This window comes from Zingiber officinale, chromosome 5B, assembly GCF_018446385.1.
Source record: "Zingiber officinale cultivar Zhangliang chromosome 5B, Zo_v1.1, whole genome shotgun sequence".
Taxonomy (NCBI): Eukaryota; Viridiplantae; Streptophyta; class Magnoliopsida; order Zingiberales; family Zingiberaceae; genus Zingiber; species Zingiber officinale.
The window spans coordinates 127891960-127905684 of NC_055995.1; the positions used below are offsets into that span (position 1 = coordinate 127891960).

At 31.2% G+C, this 13725-nt stretch overlaps 1 long non-coding RNA gene and 2 other non-coding genes across 4 annotated transcripts; all 3 read right to left on the bottom strand.

Annotated features, from left to right (window-relative positions):
- Nucleotides 1-1615: 1615 nt before the first annotated feature.
- LOC121985931 lies at nucleotides 1616-4992 on the bottom strand. Of its 2 annotated transcripts, XR_006113297.1 has the most exons (3): nucleotides 4606-4992; nucleotides 4442-4512; nucleotides 1616-2340 (listed from the first exon to the last, which is right to left on the bottom strand). It is a non-coding gene; the product is annotated as an uncharacterized LOC121985931 (long non-coding RNA). The 2 variants fall into 2 exon arrangements; XR_006113296.1 differs by having other exon boundaries at nucleotides 4442-4992.
- On the bottom strand, nucleotides 1799-1864 carry LOC121988234. The gene has a single exon (XR_006113969.1). It is a non-coding gene; the product is annotated as a small nucleolar RNA snoR101 (small nucleolar RNA).
- Nucleotides 2214-2278, bottom strand: LOC121988235. The gene has a single exon (XR_006113970.1). It is a non-coding gene; the product is annotated as a small nucleolar RNA snoR101 (small nucleolar RNA).
- Nucleotides 4993-13725: the final 8733 nt, after the last annotated feature.

The following is a 13725-nucleotide window of genomic DNA, read 5'->3' on the forward strand; positions in this document are numbered from 1 at the left end:
AGACTTTTCCTGCAATACCATATTAGCCAACAGCAATAATAGTAGTACAGAAAACAATGATAAACCTAGACCTAGATTTACCGCTGGTCCGGTCGACCGCGCGCGGTCGACCGGAAATCATCCGATCAACCTTGCTTGGAGTTCACTCCTCCAAGACTTCTCGTTACCTAAGGTTATCACCCCCTAGGATTTTCTCCACTTGGCTTCACTCACCAAGACTCAATATTCGACTACCCAGGGATCAAGTCCTCCAGACCTATCCACCTGACTTCCACGACATACCGAGATTTCCCTTACCTAGCCTACAACTAGGACTCAGTATTCGGCTACCTATGGATCAAGTCTTCCAGACCTATCCACCTGGCTTCCACGATATACCAAGATTTCCCTCCTTGCCTAGCCTCCAACTAGGACTTCCCTTGCCTAGCCTACAACTAGGACTTCCCTAGATCAAACTCCATACATACTTAAGCATACTTAAACATATTTGTCTGACATTAAAACCTTGGAGATCGATTGCACCAATAGTTTGCTCATAATAATAATAGAGCAATCTGTGCATCCCAGATTTATCCGATGGACGGTGAGAAAGGATAGAAATACTTGGACACATAGGCCTTTTCTTTTTGTCTTGAAGTGTAGCTTGGATGTGCAGATATTACCACATTATGTTGAATAAAGATGCAAATACAACACATTTAAATAAGAATGCTTTAGCAATTACAGTTGTATCTCCGGTGATTGTGATTACCTTTGGAGATTTAACAATGGTTAAAAGATAGCTTCACCTTGACATAATTAGGTTTCACATAGATTTCCACAATATAGTGCATCCATGTTTGAACACAAGAATTTACAAAATAATAGCAGACATAATCAAGTTATTTTTTGCTACTTTTACATTATAACTGTGCATCAAAAAGTAACGGGAAGAAACTGCAAACCGGAAACCACGAAGTTAAAAAAGAATGGTTTGCATAAGTTCTTGTACAAGTTTCTCCTTTGTATTCCAAGAACCAGGGTGAAACTTTTGAGTTGAAGAACACGACTTATTTAATCCAACGATTCTTTGCTCCAATCAAACAGATGTTGATTCCAAACAGAAATCTTTGAAGAATGTGCATAGAGCCAAAGAGACACCTTAGCAAAGGCTTCAAACTCAAATATTTTTCAAAAATAAATTTAACTTTATCTAAAGCAGTAAACACATAAAAGAAATCTAGTGGTAATTAAACGACTACGGTGAACAGAGATAAATGTCTATATCTCATAAAAATCCTCCATGAAGAAACATTCAACAAAACATAAAAATTGGGAGAAAAGCTAGAGTAGATTTGAATAAAAGAGGATGGTACAAAGAAAAATTATATTCCATTCGTGAAATTCAAGAAATCACAAATAAAAATTGAAAATGAAACTTTGACATAAATACATTTTCTTTTCATGCAAATCAATAAATAAAAAAGATGAATCTTCGCTCCAAAAACAGGAGGCATTTTCGATAACAGTAGTAGCTTCAAAAATAGCAATTTTCATATTTAAAAATTATGAAGATTGTTATTTACAACAACAACAACCACATTTAAAAATTACATTCCATTCAAGAAATTCAAGAAGCAACAAATAACAACTAAAGAAGAAACTTTGACACAAAAGCTATATACATTGTCCTTTCATGAAAATCAATCCAAAAAAAAAGCTGAAACTTTGCCCAAAAGACAAAGGCATTTTCGATGACAGTACTACCTTCAAAAATACTAATCATTATAAAGGAAAAAATACCAGTTAAAGATGGTGGTGCATCAGAAGAGAATTTCAGTCAGCATATCTACTTACCTGAAAGCTCAGAGATCAAGTGTAAAGCCATCATATGCACAATAAGTTTGCCCCAAAAAAAAAGCATTTTTGAAGGCAGTACTACCTTCAAAAGTAGCAAATAGCAATCTTCATAATCTTTAATTATGAAGATTGCTATTTAACAACAACAACAATCATATTTAAAATTAGATACTCTTCATGCAAATCAAGAAGCAACCAAAAAAATTAAAAAATGAAACTTTGACACAAAAAATATATACATTTCCTTTTCATGAAAACCGATAAATAAAAAAAGGTGAACCTTGGCCCCAAAAGACAACGGCATTCTCAATGACAGTACTACATTCAAAAATCACAATCAGCATAAAGGAAAACATACCAGTAAAAGAACATGGTGCATCAGAAGATAGTTTCATTAGCATATTTACTTACCTGAAAGCTCAGAGATCAAGTGTAAAGTCATCATATGCACCATAAGTGGAAAGAATCTTGTGGGGTACTGGGGTAGTGGATGACGCAACACTGGTTCAATGATTAGGCTAATCAAGTTATGCTAGCCTGCTCAAGCTTAACAGCAAGACAAATCTTGGACAACTTAGGTGTTAACAGTATTCTTATCATACATCATCACCAAATTACCATCTGAAATGCACATATCGACTGAAACTAAAAGCTGTCAACACTAAATAAAAAAAGGATCTGTAATTTAAAGTTTAAATGCACTCATCTGGAGAGTGGCTGCGCCCTCCTCTAAAATTAATTTTAGAGGAATGAGCTCGAAATACATCAAATTTGCTTTATGAAGTGTGGAAATCTAACATCTTCAGTGGCAATTATGTCAAGACCTAACATTTATTAGTGCATGCTCAGTTCTAGAGGCAGACAAGTCCTCAGTGAGTCAGCACTAGTTAATTCAGGTGAATTGAACTGAATTTGTAGTAGCATTTCGAGATGTCTGCCCATTTCTTTGAATATTTGCTTATGGCAACTATTGTATCTTGCAAGGAGTCATCTAAAATCCACTCCTCTTCAATTTTGAGGACCAATAATTGTCGATACCATTATTTATATTATTGGTGGAGCAGGCGAATTAGTCTCACACGAAAGGTGAATTCTAGTATATATAGAAAGACACGACCTTACTTGAACAGGATCTGTTCTATAGTATATATAGAAAGACTGAGCAGTATTTCTCCCAATGAATTTAGGTTTAAGCATTTTAAGACTTGTTATACTAAAAACATCAAGTTAGATAGATAATGATGAAGAAATAATTATGCATTTATTGTGCAAGCATAGAATGCAAAAGCAATATAATATCTAATTAATTACGTGCAAGATTTTGTATCGGCAGCAATATTCAGTAGATCCAACATTATTTAGAAACTATACACATAATAATAGACTAATTAAGTAAATATTCCTTTCATATATTCTGATTGAGCATGTCAAACATTATCTGCAAGTCAACAGTACATTGCAAGGACTCTAGAACAAGATCCAGTTGAGGCACAGTTCTAATAACAAGACCTGGTCAACATTAGAAGGGCAGAAATCTGTGTCAATTCAACCAGCAAAAACCTCTAGACCGATTCCAACAAGAAGTCAAGATATCCCAATCATTGGAGATTGGTTATATGGATTTTGTTGTGCCATCAAGACTACACCACTATTGACATTTAGCTCTCCTCAATCACCTTCAATTATGTTAACCATCATCTCCCTCTACCCCATAGACCATCAGCTATGATCGTTCCAACTTGTCAACTAATAGAATCTCAACTTTGAACATGTGCATACCATCTCAACCTAATTTCTTTTTAGTAAATCAACTATTAGAGATAAAAGTAATTTCTTAATGTAGTTTTTTAAATCTTTATAACCTTGCACATCCATTTTAGCATTTTCACCTCCATTATAGTAACATTTTCTACAGTTGTTTCCTACCTAGGCAACGATAACCTATAAAGTATGGTCATTGTTCACACTATAATCCTATTCAATTTTCATTTTAGCTATGAAGCACACGTAAACCATTAAAAATACTCTTTGTTTCAACTATTCACTCTTTAGTTTATTAATAATATTTTTTATCTCCTTCTCAATGAATAGATTTAAGATCTTTAAAACTCTCACTAGAATTTCCTGTCCATCCATCTTATGCTTCTTTTGTTATTATTGAAACTACATTTGGCATATTCCACTAAAGTTCTACATTATATTAAAAAAATCCTTAATTTTCAATCTTTTTCCTCCACGATTCAAGCTTAGAATTAATTCCATTTGCACTATCATCAACAACACATAAGTCATCCAGATGCATCGATATTATTAATATATTGGTTATTGAATTTCTTATTTTCTTTGATATGGAAAAGGGTACCAAATAACATGGCACATGTATTTGTCGTTGCACACAAATGAGAATAGTGATAGAAAAAGCACAGAACTGAACCGATGATTTTAGGCTTAGATAAGTACAAGGGTCAAGGCATGCCAAAATGATTCTAGACATATACATTGACTTAATACGTGAGTTTGATATAGTCAAACCCCAAAGTTATCAGGCGTTACTCGAACAATCAAATTTGACGCTACCATGATCTGATTTTACAATTAGTACCTGCTACAGTTCGCACGCCCTTTCACCTTGGTACTTCCCCTCCATTATTCTCCAAACATTCAAAAAATGCTCTATACAACAAGCAACGGCAAGCCAATTAAAGAACGAAACTACGAACCAAAGATAAAAATATATGATTTAATGGGGAAAATGGAAAAATAAACCTGATAAAAATTCCCTTGCATCGCCACACCACCGGCACCGTGGTACCAACATCGTCCATAAGAGGGGGCGGGTGGAGCTAGATTTCATGGTCGAGCTGAGAGGCGATCACATCACCGGAAGCCACTTTCTCGACGAAACGAGAGGAGACTGAGGTACAGTTTTAAAAGCTGTTGGACGTGGTAGCGATCGATGAAAAGAGAGGACGTAACGCAACATGGGACAAGGGCGTTCACAGAATTAACGGCGGCGGCCGCATTGTTGAAATCGACCAGAAGCCCATGCCTCGCCGCCATCCCCAGATTCATCGCCGCCACGCCTGACCAAGGGTTGAGCGGAGCTGCCATAACAATTAAATTTGTTTTCGGGAACCTTAAGAATAATTTACCATCGAAGTTCTACCTTCTTGCATGAAGATCCTCAAATTTCATTAGGTTACATTCATTGATTGTGAAAATATTTCAAAATAATTTTACAAATTTTAGTAATATCAAAAGTATCCGCCAGACTAAAGATCTTAGGGTAAAAATCAAAAGGACATCTTTTAGTTTTGTTTGGAACCATCAAGCTATGTCCATTTTGATTTTTTATCAAAGGATATCCCATAACCTTATAAAATGACCCAACTATTTTCTATTAGATTATTCTCATTATCTATCACCTAGATTTTTTCCCTAAATCTTAAACATGGGACGCGTTGTTGTAGTTACGGTCCTGTAATTGTTAGTACTATGTAGCAACTACGATTTTATAACTACAATAATTAAACTGTCATATAGTTATAACAACTACGATTTTATAACTACTACAATATGAAAAAATTAAGATTAAAATTGTTTAGAGTTTTTGAAAAAGTTTTAAATGATTATTTTTTGTCCGAAGCTTGACTATTATGAGTTTCACACTATAATCAATTGTAATTCTCTAAATAAATTTCAATTTAGTATATTGTACCTCATGTGATTTAATTTGAATAAAAAATTATGATCTCTCAAAATTTATGATTTAACATTTAGTAACTATAAAATTGTAGCTGCTATAACTAAGTGGCAGCTCGGTTAGCAATTACGAAAATGTATCTGTTGTACAATTATAGCAACTACGATTTCATTGTTGCTACAATGTAAATATTAAATATTAAACTTTGAGTGGTCATAACTTTTGATTTGGATTGAACTACGGGACGTACAATATATCAAATTGAAACTCGTTCAGAGATATACTAACTTGTTATAAGTTGAAATCCATAATAGCCTGATTTTTAGATTAAAAAAATATTATTTAAAACTTTTTTGGAAGCTCCGAACAATTTGTCTTAAATTTTTTTTTTATGTTATACTAGTTATAAAATCATAATTGTTACAATTATGTGGCAGCTCAATTGTAAACACTAGGAGATCGTAGCTACTACAATGTATCTCAAATTTAGGATTTAAGCGGAAAATGTAAAAGAGAGATAACAATAAGAATAATATAGTAGAGACAATTGTGTCATTTTATATTGGAATGGAATAGCTTTTTAACAAAAAAAAAAAATCAAAATGGACTCATTTGATGGTTTAAAAAAACTCTTTTAATTTTTATCCCATATCTTACACAAAAGACGGTAGTTAACTAGAAAATATAATATCAGTTTTAGAGGGTGTTTGGCTAAGCTTATAAGCTCTCTAAAATAACTTATAAGCTGTTTTGGAGCTTATAAGCTCTTCAAATTTGTTTGGTAAATTTTTTTTCAAACAACTTATAAGCTGTCAAAATAAGCTGTTTTGGAGCTTATAAGCTGTTTTTAAAAAAGTATGGAAGACCCTACTTTTTTAAAAAAGATCTTATTTTAATAATTTGTTTATCTAAAATATCCTTATATAATTTCATAAATCTCCATCTTATCCTCGATAAATTTTTATAAGCTTAATATCTTTTTATCTCCGTCGACTTTTCTTCCAACGTTGTGTCATCTTCTCCGCCAACGCCTCTTTCTAATTTGCTCTCCCCCGATACAAAAATTCGTCCAAAATTCTCTATTAATAAAAATCTCAAAACCCTCTATTAATAATATTATATCCTTTTTGGTAATTTTATTAATAAAAATATCTTATAATACCAAACACATCAATATCTTTAAGTTGATTGTAATAAGTTCACCCAAACACTTTAACAACTTATTTTTAAAATAAGACTTAACAACTTATAAGCTCCTAAAACAACTTATAAGTTGTACGAGCTTATAAGCTGTTTTTAATAAGTTTAGTCAAACACCCTCTTAAAATGCAGTCTTTTTTGAAGAAATATTATTAAATTTTTAAAAAAATAAAAGATAGATTATTTTTAAAACATACAAATAATTCAATAAAAGTATATATAAATCAAAAATAAAAATAAATAGTATTAAAAACTTAATTTAACCTATCTTAGTTAAATTTTATTCTATTTACTGATGTAATTGTGTTTAAGTGGTTGCATTTTTCTTTAGTATATATGTTTATATAAATGATTTAAGTTAAGGTAGTTGATATATGTGTTAAGTTGGGAAAGAATTTGACGTTGTAAAGGATCTAGTGAAACAAACAATAAGCTCGATACATGATTCGATCAGAGATCGAGTGACTCATTAAAGTAATCACGCCTGAGTACTTTTAACCAGCTAGATACAAGTCATGTTGGCTTCCTTCAATACAGACTTTAATTGATCGAATCGACTTTCTTTATATCAAATTTTAATCAAGTTGGCTTCCTTCGGTCGTATTTTAATCAATTCAGCTTTCTTCAAGTTAGACTTCAATCAAATCTGCTCTTGTTGAGTACAGTCGGTCAACCTTTCAGTCGGTCAGCCTTTCGAATGCCAAGTACCATAGAGATTTCTATGTAGGTCGGCCTTCCAAATGTCTGAGTATCACACATATATGAGTTGATTTCTTAATAGATCGGCGGCCTTTCAAATGCCAAATATAGATCTTTGAACAAAGGTCTAAATAGGCTCAAGGAAGATGTTAGAAGGGAAGCTCAGGACAAACCTTAGCAAAACCCCTCCGGCACTTAAGTCGAACTTTGAAGAAAAGATGGAGAAACGGACAGACAAAAACAAATGTTAAGGAAAGTAGAAAATAATGGGGACTGTTTGTCTTAATGCTACAATTGATTATCTTTAAATAAAAAGTGAATAATGGTATTGAGAGACACTTTTTGGTGAACCGTAGTTGTAAATTGGCTCAAATGTGATTGAGATGGACTTGACTTGAGGTCTTCTAATTGAGGTTGACTTGCCCTAAGCTCGATCTGACCTAACTCGAGCTCGATTTGATGTGACTTCCAACTCATATTTGATTGTATACTTGACTATACCACGTGGTGCCAATTATCTTCAGCCACATCAATACATTTGAGAGACTTGAGTATTATGTGAAAAGCCAGATTGCATAAAGTAAGGCCTTGTGTATTGTGAGAGTAAATATGGTAAAAGATGATTGTGTCAAGTTATGATCCCATTACTTAATGTAACAATATCTCATTTTAATCAGTGTACTGCTCCGAAGAGACTTGTATATTACGAGGTAAAGAAACATTATGAGAGTAAAGAAACATATATTATTGGATAGTGTAAATCTCAACTTAGGGAAAATGCTAACCAAGAGTTTAGTTGGTTAGACTCAAGAGTCAACTTAAGATCATCGACCAACAAATAAAATATTTGTATGCGTCGCTGGGATGTAGCAAAGGGTGATAATTTTCATTCTAGGGTTCTTATATTCTATGACCTATTAGCGTAACACTATATATAAATATATATTAATTATGCTAATACGTGGAAACATATGTGTGACTAAGTTGACTGCACAAGTACTAATACCATATTATTCCATTAATGATTAATTTCAATTGACTGATGTTAAAAGTAAAAAGGTAGTAGTAGTCATTGATATGATGAAATTATGTTATAATTGTTGTGGATCAATAAATTAAGATAGTTGTTAGCAAAATATTCACAAAAGCGATTAATAATAGAATTGATTGATAATTAATTTAATCAATTGATAGAAAAAACAAAATAGTCATTGAAGTTGAAGGAGCCGGAAGGTTATAAAAAATATTTAAGAAGATTATTTGAATTTATTGAACTTTATTCATTTGTAGTGTGAGTTTCTCAAACTTTAGAAATTATTTACAAAGAAGGAAAAAATTTAACTTTCAAAAGAAAAAAAGTTTTATTTATTAATAAATTATTATTCACTTCTTTTAACTTTTTTATTTTCACAATCCATTATCCAACTCCTGACCGATTAATTCGGTAGATGATATGAAAATTTTATGTGTCATGAAATTTTATAGGTAGATAGATATAAAAATTTTATAATCATGTAAATATGTTTCTATTTAAACTTGATATTAAGTTTTTTAAAAAAATGGTAAGAATGTGTAAATATTATGTATAATATAAAATGTGTAATTTAAAAAATATTATGTATAATATAGAATATATAATCTAAATTATATAAAAAAAAATTGTAAGAACGTGTAACAAATAAATATTATGTAAAATATAAAATAATATATTACATAATATATAAGGTATAATATAAATTACAAAAAAATAAATAGAATTAAATAAGGAAAATATAGGATTAATAGATGTTGAACATGCAATTAGTAACCAATTAAGAAATTATAGTAATATAATTTATATATTGTGAATAAAATTTATATAACTAAGTAAAATATATATGAAATTAAATAATCATGTATGTAGATTTCTATCTAGACTTATTAAAAAGTTTTATGAAAATAATATGTATGGCTTAGCATTTATAAAATTTATAAAAAATTAAAACTTAGACCAAGTCCTAAGCCTCTCTTTTGAATTTATTGAACTTTATTCATTTGTAGTGTGAGTTTCTCAAACTTTAAAAATTATTTACAAAGAAGGAAAAAATTTAACTTTCAAAAGAAAAAAAGTTTTATTTATTAATAAATTATTATTCACTTCTTTTAACTTTTTTATTTTCATAATCCATTATCCAACTCTTCTGATCGATTAATTCGGTAGATGATATGAAAATTTTATGTATCACGAAATTTTATAGGTAGATAGATATAGAAATTTTATAATCATGTAAATACGTTTCTATTTAAACTTGATATTAAGTTTTTTAAAAAAATGGTAAGAATGTGTAAATATTATGTATAATATAAAATATGTAATTTAAAAAATATTATGTATAATATAGAATATATAATCTAAATTATATAAAAAAATTGTAAGAACGTGTAACAAATAAATATTATGTAAAATATAAAATAATATATTACATAATATATAAGGTATAATATAAATTACAAAAAAATAAATATAATTAAATAAGGAAAATATAGAATTAATAGATGTTAAACATGCAATTAGTAACCAATTAAGAAATTATAGTAATATAATTTATATATTGTGAATAAAATTTATATGACTAAGTAAAATATATATGAAATTAAATAATATGTATGTAGATTTCTATCTAGACTTATTAAAAAGTTTTATGAAAATAATATATATGGCTTAGCATTTATAAAATTTATAAAAAAAATAAAACTTAGACCAAGTCCTAAGCCTCTATTCTATTTAAACCCTCACCTAGAACATCTTCTTACCTTCTTGTTTCCACCGACTCTAGGAAGATCTTCTCACCCTCTTATTCTCCACCGGTGCTAGGATTTCCAAGGAAGACAAGGAGTGTGTGGCTAAGTACATAAGGCATGTTCTCAACCATATTATTGTGTTAGATTAGTTTATTTAGTCTTGTGATGTTTCGGATTTTAAAGATTGTAAGTTTGACATGTTTTCTTGCTATGATATCAAGTTTCGGTTTTTTTATAACTTGTGAGGTTGTCATGTTTCTCCTTGCTATGATATCTTCTTATGGACCTATAAATTGTGCATATTTCTATTTATGTTAATGCATTTAATTTTCTATTAGAGCCTTTCCAAGTTTCGGTTTTTATAACTTGTGAGATTGGCATGTTTCTCCTAGCTATGGTATCACGTTATGAACCTATAAATTGTGCATGTTTCCATTTATGATTAATGCATTTAATTGCTACTAGAGCCTTGTGAAGTTTCAGTTTCTATAACTCATAAGGTTATGATTTGTTTCTATAATATCATGCTTCGGCCACACCAATTGTGCATATTCTCAACTATGTTATTGTTTTTAATTAGCTTCTATAGTCTTGTGATGTTTCAGATTAAATAGGTTACTATGACATCATGCTTTGGACCCTAGGAATTTTGCATGTATTCAATTACATCGATGCTTTTAATTAGCTCCTCTAGCCTTGTGATGTTCAGATTGGATAGGTTGCTATGACATCATGTTTTGGACCCTAGGAATTTTGCATGTATTCAATTACGTTGAAACTTTTAATTAGCTCCTCTAGCCATGTGATGTTCAGATTGGATAGGTTGCTATGACATCATATTTTGGACCCTAGGAATTTTGCATGTATTCAATTACGTTGATGCTTTTAATTAGCTTTAATAGTCTTATGAAATTTCAGATTAGGTAGTTTGTTAGGATATCATGTCTCGGCCATATAAAGTAAGCATGTTTTAATTGTGTTGGTGTTTTAGTTTAATTTCTATGTCTTGTGTAATTTTCAGATTTCCAATTTAGAAAATTTTATGTTTTATTCTTACTATATATCATGGTAATTTTTCATGCTACATGTATTTTTTTTTTAAATTCTAATTTAGGAAAGCATATGTTTTCTTCTTGCTTGATATCATGGTAACTTTACATGCTACATGTATTTTTGGAAATTCTAATTTAGAAAAGATTATGTTTTCTTCTTGCTTGATATCATGGTAATTTTACATGGTACACGTATTTTTGAAAATTCTAAATTAGGAAAGCATATGTTTTATCCTTGCTTGATATCATGATAACTTTACATGCTACATGTATTTTTGGAAATTCTAATTTAGGAAAGCTTATATTTCTTCTTGCTTGTCATCATAGTAACTTTACATGCAACATGTATTTCCGGATTTCTAGTTTAGGTAGGCTTATGCTTTTTTCTTGTTTGTCATCAATTTTATATGTTACATGTGACTCTCAAATTCTAGTTTAGAAAAGGGTTGAATTTAGTATAGTTAGGTTTATGTTTCCTCTTCTCATCATGATAACTTTAATTGCTTTTGAAATGAACTTGCTTATGTTTATGCGCATGTACATGCTTATATTCATGCCTATACAATGATCATGATTATGTTTACGCTTATGTCTATACTTATGATATAAGTGTGGTTAGTTGTACTTGGGGACCTAAGCTCGAGAAAGTGTACCAAATCTTGTTATGGAATTAAGTCATGAACCGGAGACCTAAGCCTGGGGAGCTTACCAAATTATGTTCTGGGATGGTAGTATGATATGGGAACCTAAGCCCGGTGAGCGCGTCATAATAAAAAAAGATATGTTCTGGGATGGTGATATGATTCGGGGACCTAAGTCTGGTGAGCGCGCTAGAATCAATCAAGATATGTTCTGGGATGGTGGTATGATCCGGGGACCTAAGTTTGGTGAACGCGCAAGAATAAAGGGGAACTCCGGTCCTAAGTTCGGGCCCCTACTAACCTAGTGCTAGGGTAGTTGTCTGATCAACAACTTATGTTACGGTACTGCTAAGTGCAACTAGGCCACCACAACAGTATGTTTATAAGTATGCATGCAAGTATGTTCAAGTCATGTTCATGTTTATGCCTATGCTTATGCTTATGTTTACGTATATGTTGTGTCTATGCTTACGTTTATGTTTATGTTTATGTTTATGTTGTGTTCATGTTTATGTTTATGTTTATTTTTATGTTTATGTTGATGTTTATGTTTATGTTTATGTTTATATTGTGTTTATGGTTATGTTTGTGTTATGTTCATGTTATGTTTATATTTACGTTTATGTTTAGATCTACATTATATTCATGTTATGTTTATGCCTATGGGCATGCCCGTGATCAAGTCTATCATTATGCTTAGTTCATCTACCATGCCTACCTTTATGTTGTCACGCTTATGTCACTGCCTATGTTTATGCTCATAGTATGTAAGTAGGGAGGTCCTAAGTTACTTTCGATGTGGTTTCCCTTAGTACACTAGGTTATAGACGCTAACTAATGCATAACACTATTTTGAATATGCTGAGTCTCTCGACTCATAGTTTATAAGTTTTTTTTTCAGACGATGAGACGAACGAGACAGGAGGCATTAACTAGTGAGCCAGCTCGAAACAGGGGCAGTACAACTTGAAGACCATCCATTCTAAATTCTGCATTTAGTTATACCCTTAGTTTTGTTTACATATATATAATACATAACCTATGGACGTCACTTACTCATACTTCCATAATGGTTCCTTACTTCAAATAAAATTATATAGACGATTCAAAAGAAAACAATAACTAAATGTAGAATTTAGAGTAAGTGCCCCTAGTTATGTTTTCTTTCGAATCGCCTATGTAATTTTATTTGAAGTAAGCAATCATTATGAAAGTATGAGTAAGTGACGTCCGTAGGTTATGTATTATATATATGTAAAAAATTAGGGGCATAACTAAATGCGAAATTTAGAATGGATGGTTTTCGGGTTGTACTGCCCCTGTTTCGAGCTGGCTCACTGGTTAATGCCTCTTGTCTCGTTCGTCTCATTGTACTAAAGGAAACCATATCCAAGATAACTTAGGACCTCCCTACTTACATACTATGAACATAAATATAGGCAACGATATAAGCGTGACAACATAAAGGTAGGCATGGTAGACTTGATCACGGACATGTCCATAGGCATAGGCATAGACATAAACATAACATGAGCATAACATAGATCTAAACATAAACGTAAATATAAACATAACATGAACATAACACAAACATAGCCATAAACACAACATAAACATCAACATAAACATAAACATAAACATAAACATTAACATTAACATAAACATGAACACAACATAAACATAAACGTAAGCATAAGCATAAACATGAACACAGCATATATATAAGCATAAGCATAGACATAAACATGAATATGACTTGAACATACTTGCATGCGTACTTATAAACATACTGTTGTGGTGACCTAACTGC